The sequence below is a fragment of the Podarcis cretensis genome, assembly GCF_951804945.1.
Source record: "Podarcis cretensis genome assembly, chromosome: 5".
Classification (NCBI taxonomy): domain Eukaryota; kingdom Metazoa; phylum Chordata; class Lepidosauria; order Squamata; family Lacertidae; genus Podarcis; species Podarcis cretensis.
Genome location: NC_137174.1, coordinates 41,778,307 through 41,797,080, shown reverse-complemented (window position 1 = coordinate 41,797,080; position 18,774 = coordinate 41,778,307). Strand labels below are relative to the sequence as shown.

General features: G+C 43.1%; 1 long non-coding RNA gene across 1 annotated transcript; it reads left to right on the top strand.

Annotated features, from left to right (window-relative positions):
- The first annotated feature begins 4,915 nt into the window (after window positions 1-4,915).
- LOC307217454 lies at window positions 4,916-13,191 on the top strand. Its single transcript, XR_013839602.1, has 3 exons — window positions 4,916-5,018; window positions 7,884-7,988; window positions 12,729-13,191. It is a non-coding gene; the product is annotated as an uncharacterized lncRNA (long non-coding RNA).
- The last annotated feature ends 5,583 nt before the right edge of the window (window positions 13,192-18,774 follow it).

Sequence of the window (18,774 nt, the reverse complement as noted above, 5' to 3'; positions counted from 1 at the left end):
TGAGTGCAACTTTAAGTACACCTATTCTGCTGGTAACAATGCTTTGCAAAGGCACGCCTGTGGCGCTACCTTGAGATACATCCATTCAAAGCGCATTCCAAGGGAGGCAAAGAAGCTTGAAAACACATTGCTGTGGATATTTACAAATGTTAATTCTTAACTGATGGCACATCTCTGCCTTTTTTCAAGATACTGTAGGAGAGGGACTCTGATTTAGGAAAGAAGCGTAAAAAGAATAGAGGGCGATTTATTGTAAATGGAAATAAGTAGAATAGTCTTCGTTTTGTTACATACCACCCAATTCTCAAAGCAGTGACAGAATCCAGGGTCAGATTTCCCTGGAATAAAGGTCAGCGGAGACTGTCGTGGCTTTAGAATATATGGTTTCAATTACACATATATCTGCCCTCCCTTCCCTACAGGTGGGCAGGGTTTGTGGCACCAAGCGAGGCTCACCTGGGCGGGTGCCACCCACCTGCTTGAGCTGGCCTTTGACCCGCCCTCGGCCAGGGAGGACAATGGACAGCCGGCCGGGGGTGGGCCTAAGGCCAAAAGAAAAGAGGCTGACTCCTGGGCTCAAGCCTCTTTTGCTGTTCTTCCTTCCAGGATCAAGATCAGAATCAGGAGTGTATCCAGGCGGCCGGACTGAGGTAAGTAACTAGCCTTCTTTACTTTTGTCTGGGTGTGTGTGGGGGGATTTGCCCCTCTGCCAGGTTAGGCCGCATTTTAGCATGCTCAGTTGGAGCTTTTCCCTGGCAGCAGTGGGGGGGGGGAGCTGGCTCCTCCACTGGCAGCTGCTTGCATTTGGGCGGGGGGGCATTGCTCCCCACCGCCGCCTTCCTACCCAGGTGGGCAGAATGGGGCTCCAGCAAGGCTGCAGCTGTGGGTTGCTTGCTTTTATGGCGGGGGCTGGCACCGGGAGGGCACGGGAGGGGCTCACAGAACCAGCACCCCAAAAGATATTGATTCCCTATTAGGTTTCTGGGAGCCATGCAAAGCCCAGCACAGAGCAAACATGTTTCTCTCCCCAGCTTCCAGCCTGCTTCCACTTCACATACACGTACAACTCTGGCTATTGTACCAGCATCTCTTAAAGTTTATGTAGCTAGTGTGTTTATGCTTGTCTTGTGCCATAAGACAATAAATGCTTCGTATTCTAAACTGAACTGAGTGGGAAAGGAGTTTTCTTATCTCTGGAAAAGGCTGACTACTGGAAAGCAGGAAAACTGGTGTTCTGCTGGAAGACTTGGCTGGAGCTGTGCATTCTCTGCTGACCACACTGGCTGAAGTGTGGTGTAGTACCAAAAACAGATGATGGGGCCAGGTCTAACAAGTTATGGGCCAACTGACTTCTGCACAGTGCTATTTTTCTAGCAAAAGAAGTATTGGAGCTCACCATGAACTTCTCCCTTATTCTCTTAGAATAGCGATGGTTGCCCACCTGAGAGGCACTGGAGCCGAGGTCTTGTGAGCTCTGGCTGAAAAAAGCCCTGCTTCTACAAATCATAACAAGGATTTGATGAGGAACAGACCTAGCATGCTCCTCCCCACTTGCCTTCATTGCTGGAAAGATCAGAACACTTGAATGGGGCTTAAATATTAGAGAATATATGGGAAAGTTTGAAAGGATGGATGCCCTCAAGGTGTGTTATCAAAATGGAAGCAACCACTGGCACTGGTCAAAAATTAGCAGCCTGGTGTTTGAGACTCCCCTCTGATGACTACAGTAGCATTAGCCCCAATCTTGCTTAAGTAGCTTGATAAAAGAACATAAGAAATGGAAAAATTGTAGAAAAGATTGGCATTACAGTATTTAGCCTTCCACTATGTTGTACAAGCTCTAAAATAATCAGTTTTCAGAAACTGGGAAGTTAGAAAATAAAGCACAGTGAGGCGTCAGTAGATACAATTCTTATTACAGTATATACCTAGGCAATCAAAATGGAACCTTCCAATATAGTCCCAGGTGAGAACAGTACAGGCTCTCAACACTGAAAGAAAAGCTAAGGTAGATCTAATGGTAAAGAAAGATTTCCTTTTGTGTCATTACAACAGATGTAAACAAGAAATATATTCTATTCACTTACCACTTAGAGCTGGGAACAAGTTTATTTTCTCCAAGAAATGCATTATTTTAAAATGTGTTTTCATTTTATTGGAAAAAGAAAAGAGTAAAACTCCAAACTTATTTTTGTTGCTCCTCCTGATGGTTTATCTGCTGAAAGCTCTCAAGCTGCTAACAGCATCACCAGTGACCACAAGATTCCAAACTTCTCGAACAATATATAAAAATCAAAACGCAGCTATGCTTCAAAATTCACACTCTTCTGAAGTTTGCAGCGCAGCTCTCCAGCGCTCCCTCCGAAAGGCATATAAAAATGCATATACTGGGAGAAAATGCACAAAAAAGATTATTTATATTAAAAAATGGAGGAGAGACATAAGACTTCCTATGCATGTTTAATATTTGTCACTGGTTATTCCCATTTCAACGCATGCCAAACACCCGGGTAGAAAAGCGTAAATGACAGGCTTGTGGGAACAAATCAAATCAAACTTCAAATTCATGTTCTATCTTAACGGTGAAGGGAAAACAAATTGTCCAGATGCCAAATTAGTTTTGGCAGCCTCATTCTTGCAGCATTCTTCCTATTGATTGTATTTATCAGTTCAGAGGAAACAAATAGCTGGCTATGGATGAAAATAATTAACAGCAAGAGAAAAGGAATGGCGAGGCTCAGCCGTCAAGGAGAGCAGCGTCTTAACGGAGATATTGATGTTCTTTCGCAGAAGTGTCAAGAAGAAATGGAAAGATAGGAGGGCAATTTCCTTTGCAGTTATAACTACAAAATATCTTTAAACTCTAACAGTCATATATACCAGGATGTAATTCTGTTTCCAGCAGGCTGGTTTATCTTGGCTTTCCTCTGATAGGAAAAGAAGAAAAATGGGTTCCAAGAGAGTTTTTGTTTATTTGTCTTCCCGGGACCATTGACTGTTGTCTCTGTGTTCCTTGCCCTAATGTGTCACTGTGATGGGGAAAAGCAAGAACAATGCACACATATAGGGGATATTACAGTGAGGCCCAGTGGGGCCATTAGACTTCTTTAAGGAGTCTTGCAGCCATTTCATCCAATGACTTCCTTTTCAGCTGTTAATAACTTGACTGAGAAATACACTCTGGGTGAAGTTTGGCGTGCAGGCTCTCCTTGAAGCACATTTATACTTTATAAGAATGAATTCTATTTTACTTCTGACTTGAAAAGGGCATGGAGTATGGTGTTGAATGGCTAAGTGACTACGGGGAACAAAATCAGCCCTAACCTCTTCTCACTTGGATGTAGAAAGGCACTTATGTGGAAGGAATCAGCCCAATATAGGGATCCCCAGTCAGAACTGGGGAATTTGAGCTGACACCTCCTGCATGAGCAGGGAAGAGGGATAACTCACGCCCCGCTCTCTCTAGGACCCAGCAGCAGAGGGCAGAGCAGCAGCAAATGATGGCACCTCATCCCTGCCAGCCTTTACCCTGAACAAAGTTTAGCCCTTACTAAGGCCAAGCTTTGTGCCTGTTGGGGAAAAAATGGGGAGGATGATTTTGTGTCCAGAACCTGTTGAGTGAACAGGGGTTAGTGTGCATCTGGTAGGATGCTATAGCAGTTGGTGGGGTGGCACTGCTCACCTGATTTCCCATACCTGTTGTTGCTGTGGTGTACCAGGAGGTTGAGAGGGTAGTGGTGGTGAAGTCAGTGATGCACAAATGCACTGATGGAGCCAACATGATGCTCCAGCTGCTGCATTTGTATCGCAATAGCCTTGCCACTGCCTCATCCCTCCTGCTTGCCCTGTCAGAATGGCACAACTGTGGATGGCTGCATGTGTTTCTTTATGAAGAACAACCACCTATTTCAAGGATCCCTCCAAATCTGAAGGGCTATCTACTACAAAACTAGTTTAAAGATAAAGAGTCTTAAGAAAGAAGAACAGGGAACTCTGAGGACCGAGGGTGTGCAGGGGAATCTCCTACAACTCTCAGAATGCTTAACAAACTAAAGTTCCCAGAATCCTTTGGGGGAAGCCATGGCTGTCCAAAGTGATATTATAGTGGCTTTAATGAATGGTGTCAATGTAGCGTAAGATGGAGGAGGCCCAGGTTTAGATGCTTGTTCAGCCATGAAATTTAGTGGGTGGCCTTGGCCAGTCATAATCTGCAGAGGGAAAACTATGCATGCGGCCTTAAGCTCCATGGGATCTAATTATACCATAATATATAAAATACTAGTTGGTCTAGTGTATAAGATTAAACTGTAAAATGGGGGCAGAGTGCCTGGGCATTTAATTATTCTTTTTTTGCTTGGTGTGACTGGGTGTTTTGCATTCATTACCTACTCTGACCCTTGAAGACACATTTTAGAAAGTTGCAACATTAAATTCTGCCAGAGGTACAACTTTCTCATGGATGGGTGGACTGTAAAGTATTATCAGAACTGGACACCTTCTTTGTATTGCCACACACGGGGTGAATGGTGAATTACGGAAACTTAAGTTTGTTGTTATGCAGCTGCCAGTCTCTAATTAAATGAAATATTTGGAACTACTGAAAAAGTTGCCCATGTCAGTGACAGATGCTAGGCATTATTTAACAGAACTGAGGAATATGCGATCATTGCTAAAGCTGTCACACTTTATATATATCTCGTAAAATAATTGTGCAGCCTCAAAGGGCTTGGTTAACACTTAACACAACAAATTTCTAGGTCACAATATAAAACATGACATTAATTTACTGCTACTGTACTTCATAATGCCTGAACACAAAGCAGTGTTGCCTATTGGGTGGTAGTGGGAAGGGATTTATTACTGTCATTGTAAGTTAGAATTTCAGGTTTTAATTTCAAAGACGCTTCCTTGCTTTCAGATGGGAAAGACAGGAGACATTCGTTAGATTGCTTTGCAATACCACCTTTGGCTTTTGCAAAGAGAAAAATGACAGACATCAGAAGTAGCTTTGCATTAAGGTAAGGCAAGGAATAATTTCAGCTAATGGATGATTACATTCCATTTACATATATTTTTCCTCTAATTATTTTGTGCACAAAAATCATTGCCCTGCTAAATGATGTGAAGCCTTTTCTACAGTGAAGTGCTAACAATTTGCCTGGCTCATGTGTGTAATTAGTTTAATTAGCACTGTAATTTTAATGGGAGTAACAATGTCTACTGTGTGTGCTTTCTTCCTTGCCGGACACAGCTGAAAGCTGTATTTCTCATTTCAGCAGATTCTTTAAGTGTTGTAGCAATTACATTTTATTTGTGTGAAATCTGAATAGAACAAAAGCGTTCTACCTTGTTCATAGTGCTCAGGTTTGTTCCTTTCAGATTAATTATACATGCTCACTTATCTGTATTTAGGGAAAGAGCTAAAGTGCTGCGAATATCCACCATCATAGGCACATCAGTAGCTTTTTAAGACATGTTGCTCAAGAAGGAGAACTCCTTAAACATGCATTAAGGCACATCAGAATTTGTCTGCTGCAACATCACCTTAAAGCATGTGATGATCATCTGCCCTGCAGCAGATAAATGGAAATGTGCTTATTTAGTATTAAACATTCTGGTTCTTGTGATGTGGCTTGCTGCAAGAAAGCTTTATGATACAATACTTCAGAATGTTCCTCCAGGATTTTTTTGGTAACTTTTTCTTACTGCAAGAGACTAATACAGCTAACCCTTTTAGAAGTAATGTTTTGTCTTTCTGACGTAAGGAGTCCCAAAATGGGCTGGGAAGATGGTCAGAACATTTTGCTGCTCAAGTTGAATTACAAAATGGAGTCTCCCCTCATTCCATACACTAAAGCCAACTCAACTGGAAGCTTAATTTTACCACACCTGAAGGCAGCACCTCTGTTCTTCAGCATCTCATTGCTGCTGCCCAAGCCCCAGCATCGGCCACCAGAAGCAGCTGTCTCACTCTGCCTATTAGTAGGGGTGATTCAGATAAAACTATAGATACTTGTCACACCTGCTACCTTTTGTATTGATAGGGTGGTGGTGATCGTCCATGATTTCCCTAGCCAATGGCCTTAAATTGCAGCAAAACAGTCTTGTTCCTGGGACCATATTTCCATGTGCCACTATAGTAACAGCTATGGACCATAAATGCATTCCCAACTCAGGAGTGGCACAAATGTGCAGAAAAAAACCAAGTCATTTGGCAACTGGGAAAGATGCACTGCAGGAGCTGTGCAAATAGCAGAGCAGGCAGGAGCTGTGCTAGGCATAGCTGTCAACTTACAGATTGAAATAAGGGACCAGCAGCCTCAAAAATAAGGTATCAGCAGCCAAAATAAGGGATTTTCCAGGCACAGGTATGTTTAACTTCTGAGCCCCTCTGAGCCAAAGGCAGAAAGCCCAGCCAGCAGCCAAACAAAACCTCAAGCCTCAAGGAAAACCAACATCACCTCTCCGCTGGGAAGCGCTGAGCAAAGCTGAGTCCCCAGGCAATGCAGCCGATTTGATCAGCCCAAGGCATGCAAGCTCCACCCCCCAGTCGTTCTTAGACTTCTTATTGGGTGAGCAATGCAGCCAAGCAACACCCTCCAGCAGGGTGGCCAGCAGGGAGTGAGGGAGAGGAGCTGCTTCCTTTGAAACCCGGGAAATTTAAGGGACATCACCAATAAGGGACAGCAGCGGGACATGGCACTGGGATAAGGGACGCTTGACAGCTATGGTGCTAGGCTATGTGTGCTGAACCATCTCATGCCAAAGTGCCTACTGGAGAGATCCCTAAGTTCTGCCCTTTGCTTTGTACAGGGGAAAACACCAAGCAATAGCATAGACTACATCATTCCTCCAGTGGTGACAGGTCTCACAGGCAAAGCTTATACTTGCAAGGTTCCAATGCATCCATGAAGGCCCAAATCCTGGCACAGGTCACATGCACACCATACTTCTCGAGTACATTTCACATACTTGGCTCCCCCCCCCCCCCGGGCCAAAGAATCCTGAGAGTTCCTGGAAGCTACACAGAGCTACATTTCCCAGCACCAACAACAATCCACAGTTCCCAGTATTCTTGGGGGAGGCGATGCATTTTGAATTTGCATTGTATGTGTTTAAAATGTATGGTGCAAATGTCTTCCTCCCTGCCTAAGCACACACATTCATTTCCTTGTCCTTGCCGTGTTGTGTGAATGGCATTAGGTAGGGTTTTCTGCAACTCAGAAAGTCTTGCATACTTTGTTAATCAGATATTGGCTGAACTAATTATATTTGTGAACAAGAGAGGCCAGCCTTTCCCGCTCCAAAGAGAAGAAACTAGCATTTGTAAACTGCACAATAAAATGTACATGCCAGCATCCTTATTCAGATACTACCAACTCCTTCTACCATACTGCAAAATCCAAAATAAGGCATTACTTGAATAGATACAGAGAACTGAAATGCACCCACACTTTAGGCTACTTTTATTTTCACCGCATCCAAAGAATCCGCAAGATATCACAGCTGATCTCCTTCATTAGGACCTAAAGACCATTTCATTTTGCAAGGTTAAATCTGACCTGCAGGTATTTGTTGTAAATAAAATAGCCGCCTTGTTGTTTTGTTTATGTCTTGGCTGCGATAAAAGTCATATTGTGCTTAATGTTACACTCCTGTTGAGTGGAGAGATAATGGTATCAATTCAGAGACTGCAGAAATGGAAGATTTTATTTCTGGAATCACTGACATTAATAGCTGTTTTATGTTGCGTACAAACAAATTGAATCATAGCTTTGTGAAGATAGTGTTATGTTCCCCTGGCCCATGCCAATTCCTACATCCTTTGCTGGGGAACACTTCTGATGCAGTAACAACTGAATATATTTGGGTTTGTTCCCCAGAAGGTTGGACGCAGACCAACGGATTCAAACTGCAAGACAAATGATTTGGAATAAATATTGCGAAGAACCCCTTTGATGGAACAATGGAACAGAAGGCCTCTGAAGGTGGTACATTCTCCATCGTTACAAGTTTTTAAGCAGAAACTGAATGATGACCTACAGGGATGTTGTGGTAGTAGTTTTCCTGTTGGGTGTGTGTGTGTTGCCAGCTGAATTTTGAGGTTGCTTCAGTGATTCTCTATAATTATAATGGATTGCTTTTTAAATGGAAACCGGCCAGGTTTTATCTAGTAAGGGAGTTCATTTCACGAAGTGGCTTGAGTCAATGGAGTAAAAATAAGGATGCACCAATCAGTCTATTTCTAGTCTGTGTCACTTTTACATGTGTGTACCCACAAGTCTGATTTGTCCTGTTTCTATATTAATTTGCATTTTTTAAAAAATCTGCGTGAAAATTCAAGTTAAAAATTCAGGTTAAGCCAGCCTTGTAAATAAGTCTGCAGAAGATACTAGCCTGAAAATGTGTTTACTAGGTTGGGTGGGAGAGAGTGCCACCTCACTTGCAGCAACCAACTGCATTTCTATGCAGGGCATGGAGCCAGGGGTAACCAAGTTCCAATTTACATATTAAGTCCTGAAGGTGCAAATCAGTTCTTATCAAACTTGGCAAAGAATGGACTTATCTATCAACCCTAGGTAAAATGGATGCAGGTAGATATGTGTAGCATCACAGTGGCAGGCTATGCTTTGACCTTTTGTGCTTTCATTAAATTGTCTACAGGGAGCCCCTGCACTTATGCAAATGATATAGATGTTCCAGTGGATGGGTCAAGTACACATTACTGCTTACTTCACACACACACACACACACACACACACACACACACACTCAAACACAGTTTTAACCTTAATGAATTTTTTAAAGGGCTTTGGTTTGAAACAAATGTGAAGGAGTTGGGTGAAACTCAACTGTTCTATCTTAAACAGTTTGCGGAGCACAGATGAAAATGGAATTGAAAAAAAAAGTACAGTGGTACTTCGGTCTATGAACAGTCCTGTTAATGAACTATTCGGGTAATGAACTCTGCAAAACCGGAAGTAGGTGTTCCGGCTCATGAACTTTGCCTCAGAAGCCAAATGGTGGAAGGGCACTGGTGGTGGGAGGCCTCAGTAGGGAAAGCGTGCCTTGGGTTGAGAACACTTTGGTTTAAGAATGGACCTCCGGAAAGGATTAAGTTCGTAAACCAAGGTACCACTGTAATAGTTACCTTTTGAATATACAAAAACTGTGATATCTACTCATGTCCAGAACAGGTAGAATGGTGACTTTAATACTCAGTTTATTATGTGCACAGCAACTACAAACCCCTGCTTCCATTTGCATGCCTCCCAGTCATCTTCTTCTGCTCGTGGATAACCTTAATTACTTTGTTTCATTTCTCTTGCTTTCTAAAAACATTACAGAACTTCACAGTTAGCACTGCTACTGCCATGGCATTCACTGTTCCATGTCAGTTTGGACGATGTTTTCCTGTCAGTACCTGACTGCTTCTTCCTCTTGAGGAACTGGAGGCATGATGAGGAGCGTCTTGTTCAGCGATGTGATATCCTTCTTGGCACTTCCAGTTCCTTGACAGCAATGCCTACTGAACACCTGACATCATACCAGACTGACGCGGTCCCAACAAGGCATGACAGCAGGTGGCAGGACAACTGTTCCTCTTGATGATAAATAAAAATCTGGGTTCAGTTGAAGTTTCAATTGCCCACAATTCTTCTCTTCCATGTTTTCTTGCTGATCCCCACCATTACACTGAACAAGAACAGAACATCTGCAATGGAAGGGCCTGATGGACAATTTATGGGTCCAACAAATCACTATACAGGAGAGACAATATTATGGAAATATGCAGGAGACGCCAAGGAAACCCAAACTCTCTTTTTTGTGCAATATTATTTCTTAGATTCCCCACCCCCTGCTAGGTAAGTAATATTTTACTTTGTAGATGATCGTACCTGTTTGATATATCAGTTGCACTGGTGCAGTCATGCTAAATGTGACACTAAGTGGGCTAGTTTTTTTACAGGAGGGTTTCATAATCCAGTGGATATTGCACAGGCATGCTCAAAACACACACTGTGGTTATGGCCAATTTCAATATGAAAGCAGCTACGTGGGATATTCTGTATGGGGAAGCAGTTTCAATGCACCTGAACATCATGTTTAAATAAGGTCTGGGATGTGAATGACTGAGGACAGTATAAAACATTATTATTGAGATGGGATTCCTGAGAAGAGATGGTGGGTGCTGGAACTACAATGGCTGTGTTGATAAAAGTGTCTTCACTTGGGAATGTCGGCAGGCATTTCTTGGTATAGAACTAGTCCTGTACTGACATTTTTTCACTGGAGTCTCATCCATGGAAGGCTGTGGGAACAATGTTCTCACACAGGGAAAGAATTAATGAGGCCTAAGAAAGATAACTTTCTCTGAGGGGAAAAAACACAATTCTGTTAATTATAGATAGATTGGGGGGGGGACACCACACCAATTGTTTCATTTTATTTCTCATAATTTTATTTATTTCACAGAAACAAATTCCACTGAATTCTACTCCCAGCTAACCATGCATAGGACTGCAGCCTAAGTCTGTTTTGTGTTTATCATGCAGCAGCATACCTGTTTACAAGTGTTTATTGGATTAAACAATTAGAAAATATTTATCCCTTTAGTGTTGTTGTTGGTTTTTTTTCCCAGGATTAATATGTTTGCTACATAGAGATCATTTTAATCCTATCCCAAGCCCATTAGCAATTATCAGGAAGCTGGTGGATTTTGTTTAACTAGCCCAGCTTAGTTTAGAAACCATGTTTTCCATTCTAAGTCTTATCATTAATAACTCTGTCAAATAAATTAGCACTTAACCCGCTACCCTCCCCCTGGCTAATCCTGAAACATTCAGAGTATGTGACCTTTCGAAACGTACACATGGAACCTATAAGCAACAACACTGGTACAGCACTTCATTAAATCAGTCTAAAGGGCCCAGTTTCGTTTTGCACTAATCAGAGTGTGTTGGAGGCAATCAGCCTCTGAGAATACCAGTTGTTGGAAATCACAAGTGAGAAAGTACTGTTGCACTCACGTCCTACTCGAGGGCTTCCCATAGGCATCTGGTTGGTCACTATGAAAACAGGATGCTGGCTTAGATGGCCCAATGGCCTGATCCAGTCACTGAAAATATTGGGAACTATGATTTGTTTAAAAAGCTGGGGATTTTAGTTCTGTGAGGTAAGCACCATTAACTAACTATGGTTTTCAGGTTGTTTCTTTTTGAGGAAGCCATAATCGGTATAAAGTGGTATAGGTAAAGGTAAAGGTACCCCTGCCTGTACGGGCCAGTCTTGACAGACTCTAGGGTTGTGCGCTCATCTCACTCTATAGGCCAGGAGCCAGCGCTGTCCGCAGACACTTCCGGGTCACGTGGCCAGTGTGACAAGCTGCATCTGGCAAGCCAACGCAGCACACGGAACGCCGTTTACCTTCCCGCCAGTAAGCGGTCCCTATTTATCTACTTGCACCCGGGGGTGCTTTCGAACTGCTAGGTTGGCAGGCGCTGGGACCGAACGACGGGAGCGCACACCACCGCGGGGATTCGAACCGCCGACCATGCGATCGGCAAGTCCTAGGCGCTGAGGTTTTACCCACAGCATAAGAGTGCTTTAAATCTATGGTGTGCCTAGGACCTAATTTTGCTTCCTGCTCGGTCATTGATTAAAGGCTGTTATTTGTTCTGTGATGGCTCATTTATTCATAAATGTAAGGGACTACTTGTGGCTGCGGTGGATGAGTGACGGACACAAGTTAACCACAAAGACTGCTTGTCACCCCCAAGTATGCATGGTGATTTATTTTTTTTTAAATCCATCTGTTCCTTCATACCTCGCTCACCTTTAGCTGCAGATTCATTTGCAGTGTCTTGAGTGCTGTTTAAAACAACAGCACTATGTGCGTGCGCGCGCGCGCACACACACCTACTACACAAACACACACTTGCCAGGCTAGATATCATGCAAGGCTCTTTGAAAATTTCAGTGGAAATCAATGCACAAACAAGTAGAAAAGGAATATTGAACTAGAGATATCCTAAGGGAACCATTTGTTGTGACTTCACAGGTACTTTAGCAGTCTAGGATGGCATACGTCAACCCCCACGCTTTGTTGGAGCGATGAACACAGGAATATCAGCTACTCTTTGCACATGGCTAGGGTACAAACCAATTTTAATAGCATATCTAGACATTCCTAGAGGATCCTTTTGTTAACAGCATTATATGCTATAAATAATAGATGCATTAACAATAATTTCTGCCCGCCAGGTAAGCCTAAAAGAACTGAAACCCAGCAGAATCATTTACCTGGTGGAAAATAAACTGACAAAATATCAAACAACTCGTGGCTTCTTTTTTAAAACACACACACGCACAAAATTAAACTCATCACCAGCTGGAATTGGTGTATCACAATCTACTGCTATCCATTTCCAGTTCTTATAGAGGTATTTGCCCTTTCTTGACCTTGGAGCATCAGCACGGTAGCCTTGAAGATGGATTCAATTAACAAAAGTGATAGATTCTGACCTTTTGGCGACTGTTGTTCTATCCTTGATTCAACTGTTGTTCTATCCTTGATTTGTTGAATCAATACGAACTAAAAATATAAGCAACCCAACCATTATAGCTAGAAAAAAACACAAGGAAACAACTCCTGGAAGAATTGTATGTTACCTTTATAGCGTGAACCCATATCATACTGAACCATGTGATTGTATTGTTCTTTGCAGCTCAGCTCCAAGCCAACAGCATTCAAGGCTTTGCCTGTCAAGGTCTACTGTAATACCAGAACAGATCAACAACTACTCACTGCCAGACAACACTTACCGAGCCTGGAGGCTGGATAGGTGGCTGTTCCCCATTCTGTTCCTTTATTGTTTCAGAATTTTGATCTAACTGCATTCTGTTACTCTGCTAATCCTTGATTCTCTTTTAAGTAGAATAATACTTTTCACCATCAGATAATTTGCACCTTTATCTTTGTACAGTACTAATGTGCACAAGCATATTGAGAAAAACACAGCAAAAAATGCAGTCTTGGTCTAATTGTACATGTGATTGCACTGAGATTCTTTGGTGTTGTGTTTTACAAAAAAAAACCTACAGTGTGCACACATCAATGTACAGAAGGGCTAAATATGTGAGGGTCATGCTGAGCCCCAAGATTCTCCTTGTATCTGCAGTAGCTTTATTTTTTTAAAAAATAAAAATATCCCAGTCTGTTTCTGAGTCCATCTATGCTCCCTCCACTTGATCTATAATTCAGATTCTGAGCTGTTCTATGTAAAATAAAGCTGTGTTTCCCATTCACCATAATGGGGAATCTAAAAAATGACTGTAATTCCTCCCCCCACTTTTGGCCAAAGTGAATGAAAAGAATAGGCACAGGAGGTCCTCCAGAGTAGATTTAAGCCTTCTAAATTGCAGACAAATATGTTCAGGGTCTTTTTGAAGGCTAAGTAAAAGGAATTCAATTTCATAATCCCTCAGGAGGAAGAGGGTGGGGTGGGGCTTTATCTTTTGCTTTTTCTTATCTTACAATAACGAATAGGGGCTCAGTGGTGTGAGTTGTTCCTTGTACATTTATTTATTTAAGCTTTATATTGACCCTTTCCTTCCAGTGCTTGTATGTGTCTTCCAATATGCTTTACAATGTGAGGCTGTCTAGAATGCTTTCTGCAGAGTTCTGAAGATCTCTGATGGGTTTCTTAGTTAAAGCAGAGCTTGTAGGATTTTTTTTAGCAAACTTAAGGGCTGTTGACTGGTTGTTTTTTTAATATAAAAAACCCACATCTGCTGCTGTGCTTTACCCCCCCCCCCCAATCTTCAGTACCTTGCAGGCATCATTTTGGAAAGGTTCTCCAGGGCTCATGGACCTAGATAAAAATGAGATAAATGGAAACAAACAATCATATATTGAAAAAAAGGACAGAAGTTCCCTGGGAGGTGGGAAAGACCCCTAAATCACTCAAATTTGCCTTGTTATTGCCCCCACCCAAAGCTGATGATGCACCCTTAAAATATATGAAAGGACTGAATGTTTAGGCAAACAGCTCATGTACAATGTTCCTTACAAACTTTCGGAAATATTAAAAAATAAATGAAACTATGTAAGAATCCTAATACATGTTCCAGTTAAAACACTGTAATTCGGCGAGTAGAATTTTTGACTCACCCCTAGCTAAGAACATGAATCCTGCGATTACATGGTTTCTGGGTGTGACAGACTGTAAGTGACATTGTAGATTTAATTTGAAGTGCTGGGGAAATTGTGTCATTTATTTAATGTCTGTAAGTGCTGAAGGGCTTTGGGACACTTGTGTATTTTCTCCCTTACTTGCTCCATGGAAACATGAGTGTGGAGCTGGAGCAGGCCTACAAATATTCTACAAATATGCGGAACTATATATTTTACCTGTTTCAATTCTTGACTTCGCTGAGGTACTGTGAATAGTGTATATATGTGCGCACGCACACACACTTCCCACTCGCACACTACCATGTTTGTGCGCTGTGAAATCAATCAATCAATCAATCAATCAATCAATCAATCAATTGGCCTTGTCTCGCCAGGGGCTGCTGCCCAAGCAAGGGAAGGCCGCCTTTGATTGAGGAATGGGGGCAGGAGTTGTCTTCTCTCCACCTCCACCATATATCTGCGCCCCCATCCTGACATCAGTTCGCCCTTCTTAGCCATCTCCCATTGTGGCCAGCCACCACTGCATGCACTGGCTCCCCTAGGGCAGACAGGGAGGCAGACAGGCTTGGGAAAGGCCAGGCAGCGGCCCCAAGTGATTTCCAGTGTAAGCCTCTCTCTCTCTTCCCCATGCACCCTCACTTATTCACACAGGGCCCCAGAATGTAACTCCCCACTTAAGTGGAGGGACACTTGTATTTCATAAGCCTTCCTGCACAGACTCTACAGGGACATTTATCTTTCCACAGATATCATTCTTTTGTACCCAACTTGGGTGTGTGTGTGTGTCAAATCAATTGAAATGGAGCGGGTGATAACAACAACAACAACAACAACAACAACAACAACAACAACAACAACTTAATTTCTATCCCACCCATCTGGCTGGGTTTACCCAGCCACTCTGGGCTACTTACAATATATATGAAAACACGACAAAACGTCAAACATTAAAAAACAAAATATCCTACACAAGAAACCAACCAACCAACCAACCAACCAACCAACCAATAAATCAATAGAAACCAATAACAACAACAATAATAACAAACAGTAACAAACAATAACAAACCCAAATTAAAACAACCACCAACCCCAACTAAACATTTAACCAACACCAACCCAACAAAAACAAAACAGAGGAATCAAAACTAGAAACATTTAAAACATTTTAAACCATTTTAGCCAGTTGCCCCAACCCAAGAGTTGTTCCAGCAATGTCCCCCCGGTATCCCAGCAGCCTTTTAGCTCAGGCATAGGCCAACTTGGCCCTCCAGATGTTTTGGGACTACAAATCCCATCATCCCTAGCTAACACGATCAGTGGTCAGGGATGATGGGAGTTGTAGTCCTAAAACATCTGGAGGGCGAGTTTGCCTATGCCTGTTTTAGCTGTTCAGGGTGAGTCTGGGCCCTGCCTCCTAGACCAGGTGGAAATGGGCCTTGCAGCAGGGAGCAGCCTTCTGTCCAGCACTCAGGCAGCAGCAATGTCCCTCCTGCCTTCCAGGATTGTCAGGGAAGGCCAATGAACAGTGGGGAGGGTTTAGCGGTGCATCCCTTCCAATCATTTCTTCTCTCTCGCAAGCATCCTCATCTGTGCCACCCACTCTATATTTTCGCTTTAAAAAGAATATATGTGATTGGGAATACTGTGTATTCTTTGCAACGCTCTACCCTCATGGGGAGAATGAAGTGGGCAGACTGCAGGAGAAAGACTCTCAGCAGCCTCCAGCTCTGACACTATGTTTTGTTGCCTTTATTGAATTCCATCTCTTGCTATATATTTGTTCGCATGCTTCTGGGCAAAATGAAAAGGTGAGTAATCAAGGCCCCTGGTGATTTTAAAGTGGCTTAAAGCCCTTCCTTAGCCATTCTATCAGAACTTTTGCTTTTGATCTCCCGTCCATGCCATGCGCCTATATCTATATTTACACTATGTCTTTATTCAACACCCAGTACTGGGAATACCGAACTATCTCTTGGGAAGACTGTTTGGTACACTACTAAATCAGCTTTTCTAAACAACAGCAACTTTTTAAAAAAGAGTAATCCCCAAGCCAAGCTGTCTCATAAAAATTGTTAAATCACACATTCGCTTCGTACCTGTGCTATTAAGTTGGTCCTGAAATGAATGCTTGGCTGAACAACAAACACATAAACAGGGGAAATCCAACACAAATGAGTTGAGAAATAAGCCATGTGTTAAACTATCTGCATACCAGTGTCTGTCTCCACACACCCACACACCAAGGAAATGTTCAAGATCAGATATTTGCATGTTCAGACCCAGAGACCTCCCCCCTAAACAAAGACACATTTGACTCAAATTTTAGTTTTGGTTTTTGGCAGAATTTAGCCCACAACTTTATTGATTACAGAAAAGTGAGTGGTTGCATAGGCTCTGGTTCGACTAGCTCCCTACACCCTTGCAGGTAGCGCTGACCCAGAGCTCTATCATAGGTCAGCCAAGGGTGAACACCTGAGGTAGCTGAAAAGCCTGGGAACAGACTCTGTTCACTCCCCAGATGCTCCCCTGGACTCAGGCACAGGCACAACCCCCTCACGGGAGTTGACCAAACCAAGTTGAGTCCCTGGATTCCTTTAACAGAATACCCTTCACATAGGGATGGTGAGACCATTCTCCCATCCCTATCACATGAACCAGTACCTATCAGCAACCTTACAAGTTGTGACGAATTGCTACGCGGCAGGTGAAACCCAAATGGCCACAGCCAATCAGCCAAGTGGGGAAAATTCCTGCCATGCCCCTGTTCCAATGACAGATGACACATGACGGCATAGCAAGGTCAATCGCAAAAATACCCTAAATATAGGGAGAGGTGGGCGGGTGTTCCGATGCACAAACTGAAAGAGAAACCTCTGGGACATGTGCAAGGGATTATATAGGTCCCTCAATCCATTTAAACTACACCCATTGGCCAGATTACACCCAGCAATGAGGGACCTACCAATCAGGCGTTGTGGCTATCCAGTAGACCCACCCACAACCAGGAGGTCAGTCTCCAGGTCTCACCACAGCACTTGCCCTCTTTTAGGGAGGACACAATTTCCAACTTTTTCAGACCAAGGACCCATTTCTTAATCTTTTACTACATATTTGCATGGTGGTAGTGCTTCTGTTATAACCCACCTTGGATCAGACTGCAACTCACTAGCGGGTCCCCACCGACCAGCTAAAGACCAGTGTTCAAGAGAACCTAAATAATGGTTTAGATCAGTGGTGAGGAATGTCAGCCCTGGAAGCTCAATAAGTCCTCTAGACCAGTGTTTCCCAACCTTGGGCCTCCAGCTGTTTTTGAACTACAATTCCCATCATCCCTGACCACTGGCCTTGCTAGCTAGGGATGATGGGAGTTGTAGTCCAAAAACAGCTGGAGGCCCAAGGTTGGGAAACACTGCTCTAGACCTCTTTACCTGGCCCTTAGGGCTCTTTCCAGGCCACAGACCCCATTGCCCCTGCTCACCTCTGCCACAGTTGCCTAGCTGGCAACCTCTAGTTGCCTAGCTAATACCTCTTGCTTTCCTGGATAGAGGATGGAGAGATATGTGGGAGGATGGGTGCGTATAAATTTTTGACTCGGCTAGAATATAAGCCACTGGACAAGGACAAGGGCCAGCTACTTTTCCCCTTTACCTTACCCCAGCACATGCCCTCCTCCAAGCTTCCACATGATGAAATATGGGGGGAAAGGATTCCCCACCCCAGTTCAGATGATTTGAGCTACTGATTCCAAATGGTGGATTAGGTCCTACTAGTTAATGTGGCATCTCCTACAATGTGTTTTAGTTAAGTCGTGGAGCATCTGCTTTGTAGGTTCCCAGGTTCAATCCGCAGTATCTCCAGGTAGGATTGGAAATGTTCCCTGTCAGAAACCCTGGGAAACTTCTGCCAGTCTGTGTGGACAATGCTGAGCTAGGAAGACCAATGGTCAGACTTTTGTTTCTAACAAGAGTGGAAACTAGACTTGAGATAGTCAAATCCAAATCTGGATCATTCTCCTGCTGCATATTTATTGCCACTGCCACTGCCACATGCTAAGACCTGTGGGTTGAGACCCCTGTGCAATCTTCAGAAAACCCTCAAGTTGGCTGTTCTAGCATGGGACAACTAAGAGAATCCTATATAATAATGCAAACTCATTTTGTTTGTGCTGATCCTAATTTAGGCAAAATTCAGCGTCCACACAGAAGAGGGAAGTACCATCAGTGTTGGAGGAATACCAAGGATTGCAGAAGTAAAAACAACAACAAGAAGAACAACCAGCCTTGGGGAAGAATAACCCTAAGGGATGAAAAAAGTTAAAATAGGGGGAAATAGCCCTAAGGGCCAACACTCCCTACAATGCAGACTAAGTGTGCTTAGTTTAAGGAGGACTGAGAATCTATGATGATGGTGGAATGGAAGTTTGGAACTCCCTGTCCCTTGAGTTGCATTAAAATTTCAATATGGAATTTTTTGATGTCTATTAAAGGCACATTTATTCACTTGGGCTGTTGGGGCATCCTAATTTATGTGCTTATGTGGATGTGTTAACAGATGCAGTCTAGGTTTTTGTGATT